Source organism: Lissotriton vulgaris, chromosome 4_1 (assembly GCF_964263255.1).
Source record: "Lissotriton vulgaris chromosome 4_1, aLisVul1.2, whole genome shotgun sequence".
Taxonomy (NCBI): Eukaryota; Metazoa; Chordata; class Amphibia; order Caudata; family Salamandridae; genus Lissotriton; species Lissotriton vulgaris.
The window spans coordinates 40218027-40231894 of NC_141691.1; positions in this window are offsets into that span (position 1 = coordinate 40218027).

The window sequence follows — 13868 nt, forward strand, 5'->3', positions numbered from 1 at the left end:
CCTTTTTCTTGCATCACCCTTCTGCTCATGGGTCTGCTATGAGTGGCCCTCTAACTCTTCTTGCTTCACCCTGCTGCTCATGGGTCTGCTATGTGTGGCCCTCCCCTTCTTCTTGCATCACCCTGCTGCTCATGGGTCTGCTATGTGTGGCCCTCCCCTTCTTCTTGCATCACCCTGCTGCTCATGGGTCTGCTATGGGTGGCCCTCCCCTTCTTCTTGCATCACCCTGATGCTCATGGGTCTGCTATGGGTGGCCCTCCCCTTCTTCTTGCTTCACCCTGCTGCTCGTGGGTCTGCTATGGGTGGCCCTCTAACTCTTCTTGCTTCACCCTGCTGCTCATGGGTGTTCTATGGGTGGCCCTCTAACTCTTCTTGCATCACCCTGCTGCTCATTTGTCTGCTATGGGTGGCCCTCTAACTCTCCTTTCTTCACCCTGCTGTTCATGGGTTTGCTATGGGTGGCCCTCCCCTTCTTCTTGCATCACCCTGCTGCTCGTGGGTCTGCTATGGGTGGCCCTCCCCTTCTTCTTGCATCACCCTGCTGGTCATGGGTCTGCTATGGGTGGCCCTCCCCTTCTTCTTGCATCACCCTGCTGCTCATGGGTCTGCTATGGGTGGCCCTCCCCTTCTTCTTGCATCACCCTGCTGCTCATGGGTCTGCTATGGGTGACCCATCCCCTTCTTCTTGCTTCACCCTGCTGCTCATGGGTATTCTATGGGTGGCCCTCTAACTCTTCTTGCATCACCCTGCTGCTCATGGGTCTGCTATGGGTGACCCATCCCCTTCTTCTTGCTTCACCCTGCTGCTCATGGGTCTGCTATGTGTGGCCCTCTAACTCTTCTTCCATCATCCTGCTGCTCATGGGTATTCTATGGGTGGCCCTTCCCTTCTTCTTCCATCACCCTGATGCTCATGGGTCTGCTATGGGTGACCCATCCCCTTCTTCTTGCATCACCCTGCTGCTCATGGGTCTGCTATGGGTGACCCATCCCCTTCTTCTTGCTTCACCCTGCTGCTCATGGGTCTGCTATGGGTGACCCATCCCCTTCTTCTTGCTTCACCCTGCTGCTCATGGGTATTCTATGGGTGGCCCTCTAACTCTTCTTGCTTCACCCTGCTGCTCATGGGTATTCTATGGGTGGTCCTCTCCTTCCTCTTGCATCTATTTATTAAAGCCTGCCTTATCCATGTCCCACTCCCACCATGACACATTACACTAGTATATGTAATTCAATAAGTAAAGTGAAAAAGCTTCTTGTCACAAACGCCCAACTATATGTAATGTCTGAAAAAGAACATCATGTTGCTCAGTGAAAACCCACAAGGGACAGAAAGTGAACAAATAATTTCAAACACAAAAGAGCGCCTTTTTCATTTCCAATCTAAGTTGAAATCCCTTGTATTCACTATCATTAGCAGAAACGTGACGTGCTGTATTATGCTGGGAGGGAGACATCGGCAATTCTGTACAGATCCTCTCCAGATATAGGCATTAATGAAAGTGGCATGAGTGTATTTGAGGAGCAATGCATGTGAGGTAGTGTGTATGAATGTTCCATTTTTGTTTCTTTACTCTGGGGTTTATGATGCAAAGATGTTTACACATGAAAATGCCATGTCATTAATATGCAACACTGTTTGTAAATGTTTACAATATTGATTTTATATGAAAAATATGTAAAAGAAAGTAAAGAAATATTTTTGATAAAACAAAGTAAATTAATAAATAATGTGAATATTTATAAATATGATCATGTTTTGAGATGTTGTTGCTGTTTAGTTCTACTTCAGTCCAGTTTGATATAAGAAATATAGGTCACGAGGGAGCCTCTTCAGGTTGTATAGTTGTTTTCCCCGTTTCTCCCTGACCTTAAAAGATATTGCCTGGAGGGGGCGGTCCCTTCATCTTGCGTGACATCAGCAATGCTGTCTGAGCTATCCTGGTGATTATGTTTTCATGCTTCCACTCCTCCATCAGTAGACCACTCTTGAGTTGGTGTCGCTTGGAATGTTGGTGCATGAAGCAGACAGCTGGAGAAGGGCTGAGCGCCTGGCTGGCTGCTCCTGGTGGGGCTGAATACTATTGTACTACATATCGTGATCGACTTGAATACATCTTCTTGAAACTTCACAATTAGCCTGGACCTTATTACTACACTGTCATTACTAGATAGATGTCTGTGTGAGGAGTAATATGAGTTAGTGTTTTATCTTCATATGATATTCAAATGAAGGATACTTTACTTTGATTTTACAGATAGAATTGCTGATGCTTGAAGGTCTGCTGGGGTGGATGATACAGACTGCAAGCAAATGCAAATCATTGTTTTTCCACTAATGAAGAGATGCTTCTCAAAACCTTTTACAAACGACAGGTCCTCGTCTTTTCTGAATTGAAGGAACAGTGAAAATTCATTAATTTGGCAAATATAACTAGACTGATGGCTGGCAGAAGGCAGGCGTTACAGTATGTGTGCTTGTGAGGGCAGTAGGTGCTCATGGACACCTCGCGCTGAGGACAGAGCGACAGCACGTGTTTGCGGCACTGCTATTTCTTTTACGTGAACTCCGAGGAGCCGGGAATCTCTTAATATTCAGTCAGGTCGACGAAGAGAAAACTGCCTTCAGCACAAGCTACGGACACTTTTGGCCTCATTTATGGAGTTTTGGCGTAGGGCAGTTCTGGCAAGTCACAGTGAAAGAGCCGCAATGCACCGTATTTATTCAATTCAGCGCATTTGTGTCCTTTCCTCCTCGTTGGTTCCTTTTTAGCAGCCTAGCGCCAATGCAGGCACCTTTGCACCATGTAAGGCTGACTAGTTATAGGCAGGATTTTTGTTGTAGGTAGGATTTTTTTTGTACAGAAAGGGACCCCTTCTGGTACAAAAACAACCCATGGAGGCATCCTACTCCTTCCATGTGTGCTTCAGAATGCAGCACCTGTAGAAAGAGGAAAAAACAAACAGAGAATTAAAGATGTTTCACCTTGCTTTGCCTGTCATGGGGAGGTGTACGATTTTGATGTATTTCCATGTCTACAAGTCCTTGTACATCTGGGAATGCACCAAAACCCATGGGAGTTGATTGGGAACACCCATCGCAGCACCCATGGAATGCCTGCCTTGCTCATAATATGGCGATGCAGCAACTTGAGCGTTGTTGCTTTACTCAAGATTCATGTGGCTTTGCGTGGCTTCAGAAATCTGATTCAAGACCTTCCTCATGGGGCTGCAAATGTGATGCGGGGCGCTCATAAAGATGGCCCTTTGTGTATCTGCTTGCAGAGTATTTTAAGTCATTGTAAATGACATCTTCTGAGGCATCCTAGACAACGTTGTTCGCATTTCCTCATCAACATTCTGCTTTTCTCCAGAATCTGCATAAACAAGGAAAGATGACTAAGAGAACATTTGATTGCATAACTGGAAAAATGCATTTTTGAAGCAGTGAAGTGTTATTCCCGTGATTATAGATTTCTAATAAAGTGACAAGTTTGCCTCAGTAAAAGGTGAAAAGATTTCATGCAAGACTTTGCCAATGATTCACTCTACGTTTTTGGGCATAGGATTCGTACTAGAAGCATCCCCTTAACACATTCTAACACATCCCACACATTGTAAATGTGCTGTTCAGTGCAGCACACATGCAGTGTGCAGAATTTTTGGAGAGATGAAAGCATGTTTCCTATTTAACTCCCACCTTATGAAGCATTATATTTTATGTCATGATCTGTCTGGTGGTTCAGGTAATATGTCAGGGTTTGCATCAAAAATTATGGGGGCTTTTGCTGATCCACCAATGTTTGGCTCTGAGAAAAGGCCAGCATTGCAGTTTGAAATAACTTTTGCCCAAGAGTGGTGTCATTTTGCATGACTTTGTGTGACTTTGCCCTGGCACACACCGTTTGTAAATCTGGACAAAAAGTACACACCATTTTCCTCTTAAAAAATTGGATACAGTAGTTAGGCACCAGGGGTTAACGTACATAATTATAATGTACAGATGTGTTAGACCTGGCATCCTTGGCGTGGTTTCCCCCTATCTTTTTGCCTCTACCTCCTTTTATGCTATGCTGGATTTCGCTATTACTGGTTTAGATGCTTTGGACACTCTGCTACTGCTGATCAGTGTCAGAGTGTAAGTGCTCCCTGTATATATTGCTATTGTGTTTGAATATACATGATTGGCATATTGGTATCACCAAGAAGTCCCTAGTAAAGTGCACTGGGTGTGCCAGGGCTGGTGATGACAAACGCTACTAGTGGGCCTACAGCACTGATTGTGCCACCCACATGAGTAGCCCCAAAATGGTGTCTCAGGCCGGCCACTGTAGGGCCGGTGTGCAGTCCGTGAACTGCCATGTCCTCCTGGTCAGTGTCCCAACTGACCAGGCCTAGCCCTTCCCTTTCTGGGCACATCGGTCACCCCTATGGAAGGCCCAAGGTAACCCCTTGGGCAGGGTGCACTGTATGTGAAAGGTAGAGCATGTACTTGTGCAAGTGGCATGCTCTGGTAGTGAATTACAGCCATTTTTGTTTTTCACTGCTGCAAGGCTAACTTGCTCCATAGGCTATCATTGGAGATGCTGGCTACAGTTGCTACCAGCATATCTTCCCATAGGAACAAGAAAGGACATACAAGTTTGGTATCCCTGAACTCAGAATTTAATAACACATCTTTTAGGAAAGGTTGTTTTTAAATCCTGTGTTTGAGAACAGCACTTTTCGAAAGTAGCTGTTCTTTTGTCTGACCTTTCTGTGTGCCTTGGCCTGTTTGTGCACCTCCAGCAATCATGTCTCCTTCAGCCATACTACGGATCTCCTCTGGACTGACCACAGCTGCGTCCACTTCACCTACAACAAGCCGAAACCCATCAACCACCTCCAACCAACTCTGCAAAGAAACTGGAACAAAATCACCATCGATCAGATCTCCTCATCGCTCCTTCTAAACACCCCAGCCCACTCTTCTAACCCAGACCAAGCCGCCGCCAACTTCACCCTATGGTTATCCAACACCGCCGACACCTTAGCACCACTGAAAAAACGTCAAAGCAAACCTTGCAGCAAGAAGGCCTCATGGTTCAACGATGATCTTAAGAAGTCCAAGAAACTCTGCCGCTCCCTTGAAAAGGCCTGGAAAAAAGACCCATCCACTAGCACCAAGGACGCCTTCAAAAACGCCACCCGCTCACACCACCAACTAATCCGAAAGGCCAAGAAAACAACATTCAAGGATCGACTAGACAACAACGCTCACAACAGCAAGGAACTTTTCAACATCGTCAAGGAATTTACCAATCCCTCGGCCAACTCCAACGACATCACCCCCTCTCAAGCCCCCTGCGACTCCCTAGCTTCATTCTTCCACAACAAAATAGCAGACATCCACAACAGCTTCGACAACCAACCCGGAGACCAACCCACCCAACCATATGATGAACATTCTCCCCCCTTGAACACCCTTAACGACTGGAACCCAATCTCCACCGAGGACACCATCCGCCTGATGAACTCCATCCACTCAGGATCCCCCACAGACCCATATCCTCACCACATCTTCAACAAAGCAGACTCCGTCATAGCACCGCACCTCCGAGATGTCATCAACTGCTCCCTCAACTCCGCCACCTTCCCGGAAAGCTGGAAACAAGCTGAACTCACCGCCCTTCTGAAAAAACCCACAGCGGACCCCACCGAACTCAAAAATTACCGCCCAATATCACTCCTTCCTTTCCCGGCCAAAGTCATCGAGAAAGCTGTCAACAACCAGCTCGCCGCTTTCCTCGAAGCCAACAAATCCCTCGACTCCTCACAATCTGGCTTCCGAGTAAAACACAGCACTGAGACCGCCCTCATCGCAGCAACAGACGACATTCGAACTCTACTGGACAATGGAGACACAGTCGCCCTCATCCTCCTCGACCTCTCTGCAGCCTTCGACACAGTCTGCCACAGCACCCTTTTACAACGACTCAGAAACATCGGAATACAAGGAAAAGCACTTGAATGGATCACCTTGTTCCTCACCGGAAGAACCCAGAGAGTCCGCCTTCCACCATTCAAGTCCGAGGCCACTGAAGTCATCTGTGGCGTACCACAAGGATCCTCACTCAGTCCCACCCTCTTCAACGTATACATGAGCCCCCTCGCGGCCATCGCCCGCCAACACAACCTCAACATCATCTCTTACGCGGATGACACTCAGCTGATCCTATCTCTCACCAATGACCCCAGCACCGCCAAGGCTAACCTACACGAAGGAATGAAAGAAGTTGCCGAATGGATGAAACACAGCCGTCTGAATCTGAACTCGGATAAAACAGAAGTCCTCATCTTAGGTACATCCCCCTCTGCATGGGACGACTCTTGGTGGCCGGAAGCCCTTGGAAAAGCACCCATCCCGAAAGACCACGCACGGAACCTAGGCGTTATCCTGGATTCTTCACTTTCAATGAACAGACAAGTCAGCGCCGTATCCTCATCCTGCTTCAACATTCTTAGCATGCTCAAAAAAACATTTCGCTGGATCCCCACTGAAACCAGAAAAACAGTCACCCATGCTCTGGTCACGAGCCGTCTGGACTACGGAAACACCCTCTACGCAGGTACTACCGCTAAACCCCAGAAGAAACTCCAACGAATCCAAAACGCCTCAGCCAGGATCATATTAGACATCCCGCGTAACGAACACATTTCTGGTCACCTGAAAGACCTCCACTGGCTACCCGTCAATAAGAGGATCACTTTCCGACTGCTAACCCACGCACACAAATCACTCTTCGACATCGGACCAGAATGCCTCAACTCACGACTGTCCTTCTACACCCCCTCCCGCCAACTACGTTCTTCCAGCCAAGCCCTCGCCACTGTACCTCGCATCAACAAGACAACCATGGGAGGCAGATCCTTCTCATACCTGGCTGCTACAACATGGAACTCACTCCCCACTTACCTTCGCCTTACCCAGAACCACCTAGCATTCAGAAAGCAACTTAAAACGTGGATATTTGACAAGTAATCCTCTTCCCCTCCCTAAGCGCCTTGAGACCCTCTGGGTATGTAGTGCGCTATAGAAATTCTTTGACTTGACTTGACTTGACTGTCCGGTTTGAGAGTGACAGGGGCTGGGGATCCCCCAGGAGGCTGGCTGGGTCAGCCCTAGGATGAATGACTGCATCTGCATCTTGAGTGGCAGGAGGGGATAGCATCTGGGCCTGAATAGGGTTGTGCCTGCCTTCCACAATGCTGGCTCCAAGTCCTGCTGGGTGGCTGACGACCCTGCCCCTCACTCTGAAAGGAAAGGAGAAGCCAGAATAACAAAGTGCTCCAGGAACACCCAGAACTGGTTCAGACTGGGCTCAGAGCCCTCCAGCACAAAGGGAACAAAGACTTTTAGGGGTATAAGCACAGGTCCCCTGACAACTGAAAATGAGATCATCCTCGAATCAAGAAGGAACCTCTGGCAAGGAGAAAGCTGAAACTGAAGAAGGACGACTGTCCTGTTGTTGCTCTGCTGGATTGCCCTGCTGTTGCTTTGCTGCCAAGGAGAGGGGAAGGACGTTCCTTTGTGCTGTGTCCCCTTGCTTGAAGGAATCTCCAAGGGCCTGAGAAGAGCTGGCTCCCTGTTATGAAGTCCCATGAACAAAAGGACTTCACCCCCAGCTTTCCTGAACTCTATTGAGAAAGGTCTGTCCTTCCTGGAGTGGTTGGCCCATGTGTGGTGCCTCTGGAAGGTGTACCTGTGTTGGGAAGCTGGAAACGAAGATTTTGGAGACTTTGCTACAGAACATTTATCGCAAACCCGGTGAGCGAGAAAATTCCCACTGCTACAAAGACCGAGATCGTCGCAGCGCCAGTCCCCGCTGCCCAAAGAGGCTGCACCCTTCGTTAGCGTGAAGATTTCCGCGGCTGTGAACATCGTCGCAGAGCGTGTTGCCACTGGGTGAGATCACCGCATCGCTTCGCTGCGAGAATCGTCGCAGAGCCATCGCATCGAGGAGCTGCAAGAGGATGATCGCCGCAGCCCCCGAGAATCATCGCATCATGCCGTTGCGAGTATTTTTCACTACGGAACGTCCCAGCGGAATCCATGCAAGTTATCGCCTTCCTCCCCATACAAGCCGGATTCGTCGCTACACACGACTACATCCAGCGGAATTGTCGCTAACGCCTCCCCAGGGTCTCAGGAGTGACGCATTGCTTGTTTTCCACCGCACCAGCATCTGTTTTAGAACTTTGTCGCATTTCAACTGTTGGCTAAACTTGACAAAACTGTATAATTTTGACGCAATTGTGGATTATTTTAACACTAACATTAAGAACTCTATTGCAACCATATTCTTGAACTGTGTATGTTGGATTTTTGTTGTTTTCGTCTTGTGTAGTTTAGATTAAATAACTGTATTATTCTAAACTGTTGTGGAGTCAGTTTGTGGTGTTTTCACTGTGTTACTGTGAGTTTTGGTACAAATACTTTACACATTGCCTTTGATAAGCCTTGACTGGTCGTGCCAAGCTATCAAGGGGATGAGCAGGGGTTATCTCAGAGGGTTTACTCCTTACCCTGACTAGAAGCAAGCGTCCTTATTTGGACAGTGGCACCTACCTCTGCCAACTAGAGACCACCAGTTCTAAAAATATGTTATTGTTTTTTTTTGCAAACATTAGGAGGGATGTGTTGCAAAGGCTTAGAGACAAGCACTGCCTTCTGTCACACTCTGACAAAAGGACAAACTGAGCGACACAACAGAACTTGGAAAAATATTTGTGGTGGTTTCCAATGAATCATTTTAATGATAGGGTGTAGGAGATCACCTTAACAGAGTTCTCCAACAATTAAATCCTACACTCTTCTTTAGGACATTCACCTTTGCATTGTACCTCAGGGTTCAAGCTTCACATTAGACAGCATCTTCACTTTCTACCGATACTTCTGTCCACAGTGTCCTTCAAGGGATGACAGCCATTTAGGAATGTACATTTATCTTAAGACTTGCCAATGCAGATACAAAACATTTCCAGATAGACATATCCCACTTGACAATATAGGAGAAAATTCCTTAATTTCCACAGACTACTTTACAAATCCTGAAATAAATCCAACGTTCACCTTTAAATATGTGGGTCACTTTCCGATAACAAAGCTAGTGAGGTCAGTACCTCACCATGACCATTTCAAAATAAAATACGTATTCCACATTTCCAGTCCTAAGAAGCCAACGCATCAACAACTACATTAAAAGAATAAACATTGGAATATCATACAGTGGCTTCCCCATGCCCCTGGTGAAGAATGTTTGGTTGCATGGACAGGGTATAGCAAGACAGATGACTCATAGGAGACAGTCATTTGTTCATGCAACTCAATTGGTTCCTGCTTTCCATGCACAGCATCCCTCCCAGCCCAAATCAAAGAGGGAGGGTGGCCATTTGAGGGCGGTACTCTCAGGCCACCATAAAAGAAAATGAAGACTGCACACTTGTTAAAGATTCCAAGCAGGCCAATGAAACATACAGAAACTCATGTTAAGGGCCACCACTTATAGGAATCATGCAAATCAGTTCCTCTGCTTGGGCTCTCAAGCCCTTACTCCTTAATGGTTCTGGGATTTGCCAGTATTATATGTTTGTTGCTTTTATCTCCCTGCTATCGGATGTCTTCCTTACTGATGATGCAGTAGGTTCCATCTTACTTTTAGTTTTTACCAGAAATCCAGATAATCTTGGGAGCTAGCTATATAGTTTGCCTGCTAGCCTCAATCCTATCACTGTGTATGCCATATTTGTATCCCTGTGTTCCATGGACACTTCTGTTGTACATTCCTTGGGCTATAAGACTTCGGGTCAGAAGAAAAACTGGCCATTTCTGACCTATTTTCATTTAAATATTTGAAAGCATTGTGTAGCATTGTTTGAGGACTGCATGAAGAAAAGAGGCACTTCTGTGCACAACCTGAGGCATATTTGTGTACTGCAATAATAAAAATATTGAACACAAAATGTTGAGTTTGATATGCAAAACCTGCCTAACAGGCATCATTGAAATTCCCCCTTTCAATAGAATTGCAAGCCCTCACTCTGCCCTGGGCATATACATAAATCCCTTCATCATGCCTACAAATAAAAATGTCTTCATATATCATAAAATAAAAATAAATTAAATAACTAAATAAAACTAAATCTGTGTGCTTTTCTGTCTCTGTACTAGGTTTTATGTGAAGTTCCTTCAGTGTGTTGACAATTCAGTTAATAATCCTTATATATTCGAAAACAAATACAAATATCTGAGATTGTATCATGTGTGCCATGAAATAATATTGAGGCCATAGTGAGCTTAGGGAGAAAATCTGAGAGAAATTGCAGGACAAATGCATGCTACTGAGACTTACTAACTCCTCTGTACACACTGGCAATGGGAAGCATAGAACAGCAACACTACCAACCCTAGGTATATAGAATCTATTCTTGGCATTTCTTGTGGGAAGTAAAACCTTACTTGTCCTCCTCAAAATGTTAGAAGTTTTTTTCGGTAAAAGTCAAAATGACAAACTACATTTGTGACAGGATTAAAAAGATTCTTTTTACTTTATGTTTCCTTTTGAATGCATATAAACATTACAATAGCCATTTTTACAAGAGTATGACATTCTTTAGAAGGAGTGAGCATCGTAGAATGAAAAATTGCATTTGTCTCTACATTGAACAGATTGGTAACGCACATGTCAGTAAGGTACATTCAATATATGTGCTGTGCAGGGGACAATTTGATAGACAATGAGTTCATATCAACAATGCAGCACCTTTAGGCTCTGCTCTTTGGGGTCCACCTATTCCGCTTGTGGTGTCACATAACATGTAGTGTCTATGTGTTCTGTTCTGGCCCCCATTTTATTGTGCTTTTCTGGTCCTTCTTTCTCTGCAGCTTTATGGGTAAGATATGCCTGTTATGGTCCTCAAATGTTCCTAGGTCTGCAGTGTGTTGGCATAACACCATTGTAATTATCTGATTGCGGATAGCACTCAGACAAGTCATTGCACCATTCTGACAAAGTGGGTAAAGGGCCTTTCATCCTGCACATGGCAATTCTCCTTTTTACTAATAATATACCAAGCACAATCAATGTATGGGTTCCTTTGGGCAAATCTTTAACATATCCCAGAAGGGCAATTAATGGTAATTTGGGCACAGGTGTATCAGTCATGTCCTCTTGTTTTGTAATAACATTTTATAAAGCGCAACAGCTTCCCCAGCAGAGAGGCGTCCCGGCACTGACAACAGAGAAACAGACAATGCAGTGAGAAAACAGACCTAAGTCAGTGAAAAGAGGTGTGTTTTAATTGCCTTCACGAATTCTAGATAGTTCTCCAGGCCAGATCTGTACAGGCAATGAGTTCCAGTGTATTGCCGCCATGGTACGGAAAGAACGTCCCCCAGCGCGCACCCTCCTTATCCGGGCAACCACAACCAGGTGTTGACCCAAGGAACGGATTTGGCAAGTGGGTTTGTATGGCAGAAGAAAGTTGGACAAGATTCCTGGGGTGTCATATTTCAAAACCCTGACGGCCGTGCAGAGAGCCTTGAACTCAATCCGCCTGGCCACTCGCAACCTGTGAATCGGCAAATGGCATCTGTCACAGAACAGGCTCGACGGAGACCAAGAAGGGTTCTGGCAGCCGCATTTTGGACCCTCTGTAGTCCTCAAATTTCTGTTTTGTTTGCCCCAGATATAGAGAGCTGGCATAATCCAGTCTCGACAGAATCGAGGCCTGGACAATGACTTGCCGTGTAGATGCATTGAAAAAACCCAGCAAAGGTCTAAGCCCTGCAGTAGCCCAAAATAAGTCCCTGCCACCTTTTTAGTTTGAACTTGGAACCTGCGGGATGAGTCCACTCCCACACCCGGATTCCTTACCACCTGCTTGGGGGGCGTTGCTAAGGATTTCGGGCTACCAGTGCTCACTACACAGCCCATGGTCTCTCCCCACCAACAACACCTCAGACTTGCTAGCGTTAAGCTGGAGACAGTTGGCAGTCATCAACTCGGCGACAGCCACATGATCACTCCGGAACTTGGGAGTATCATGTGCGGAATCGTCCTAGAGAGCCACTAACAACTGTGCTTTGTCGGCGTAGCAGACCAAAGTCAGACCTCTGTTTTTGGCTACCCTGGCAAGGGGTTGGACGTACAGCTTAAACAACAATGGACTCAAAGAAGAGCCCTGCGGCACCCTTTGCTTGATGGTATGAATACCTGATGTGAAAGGGGGCTGTCACTTGGAACGTCCTCCCTGTGAGAAAAGAAGAGAGCCAATCTAGGGCGGAACCCACAATTCCAACCTCCTCCAGACGTTGCAGCAAAATAGAATGGGACATTATGTCAAATGCATCACTGAGAGCCAATAATATCACTGCCGATGAGCGCCCAGCATCTAGGGCTGTCCGTAGATGTTTGGTCACAGCCAGGAGTGCAGACTCCATGCTGTGGCCTGAGTGGAAACCATTCTGGGAATGGTCTAAGTTGTTGTTGGTGTTCAGGAAATCAGTAAGGAGGGAATTGATATAAGCCTCAGTCATCTTCGCTGCCCGTGGCAGGAGGGAAATAGGGTGGAAGTTCCCTGGCTTAGCTGGGTCCAGGGTGGGTTTTTTGAGCGGAGGTACCACCCTGGCCTGCTTCCAAACCTTAAGGACAACCGCCATGGCAATTTACCTGTTGATCACCTGGCCCAAAAGTAGAATTTTTCTGAATTGGTCAGCTTAAGAGGGTCAGAAGGGGAGCCAGATTTGATTTTGCCGCATAGCGATTGCAGCTGATCTTGAGAGATCAGAGGACACGTTTCCAGTGTGTTGGTTGTGCAGGGACTAGGAGCTGCACTTAAGCCTGCTTGGGCGAGTGGGAAAGACATGTAAATATGCCTACGACAGCAGCTGCCAAAAACATCACCACAGATGACCCCCACAACTATCGCTAATGAAATGAAGAGTAGGCGTTCCTATGCCAAAAGCTGCAACAACACCACTCCGCAACATTCTCAACAACCAGCCAGATTGGTGATAAGAACTCAAAACATGCAATAAGGCATGTTACTAGCAGGAAATGAATGCCTTCTCTCACCTGGTGTAAAGTTGGACATCAGCCTGCACCAGAAAAGGGAGCCCAGGCCAGAACCACCAGAAGTGCAACAGATGCCATGGAGACACTGATCATGCAGCTCGGAGCCCCAACAGGGCCACAACACAGAATGCCCCCACCCCCACGACTCCCCAGTCAGCCCTTGTTGAAAGACATGCCACATCAACCACACAGAATCATGTTCCGAATAAATAATCCACCTAATATCGCACAATCACATTTGGTGACATGCATGTGTCATCACAAAATGAACACCACACATTCACTTTCAAATTAACAAATGATACTTTATTCAAATAAACACAGGACAGAAATGAAGACACATGGCGGCTCTCCTCAGGACAATCTGTAGGTCACAGCCTGCAAGACAGAAATCCATATGAGAAGGTGTGTCTTGCACACATCAAATTTGAGAGAGAGAGAAGGAGAGAGAGAGGTACAGAGAGAGAGAAAGAGAGGGATAGAGAGAAAGACGGAAAGAGAGAGAGAGAATGACCGAAAGAGAGGGAGAAAGTTAGAAAGATGGGAAGAGAGGGGGATTATTATTATTATTATGGGTTTCAGCCATATTATAGTTAAAAATTAGTAGACAGTAACACAAAAGGGGCTTAGGTGTGAATAGGATGGGCCATCCTGGAAGGATAGTTGGAATAAATGTACCAAACCCAGCTTACTCTTCAAAGGGCTATGCCTTTTGCACACACAAAGGAATCTGACACCAGACCTGCCTGCTTT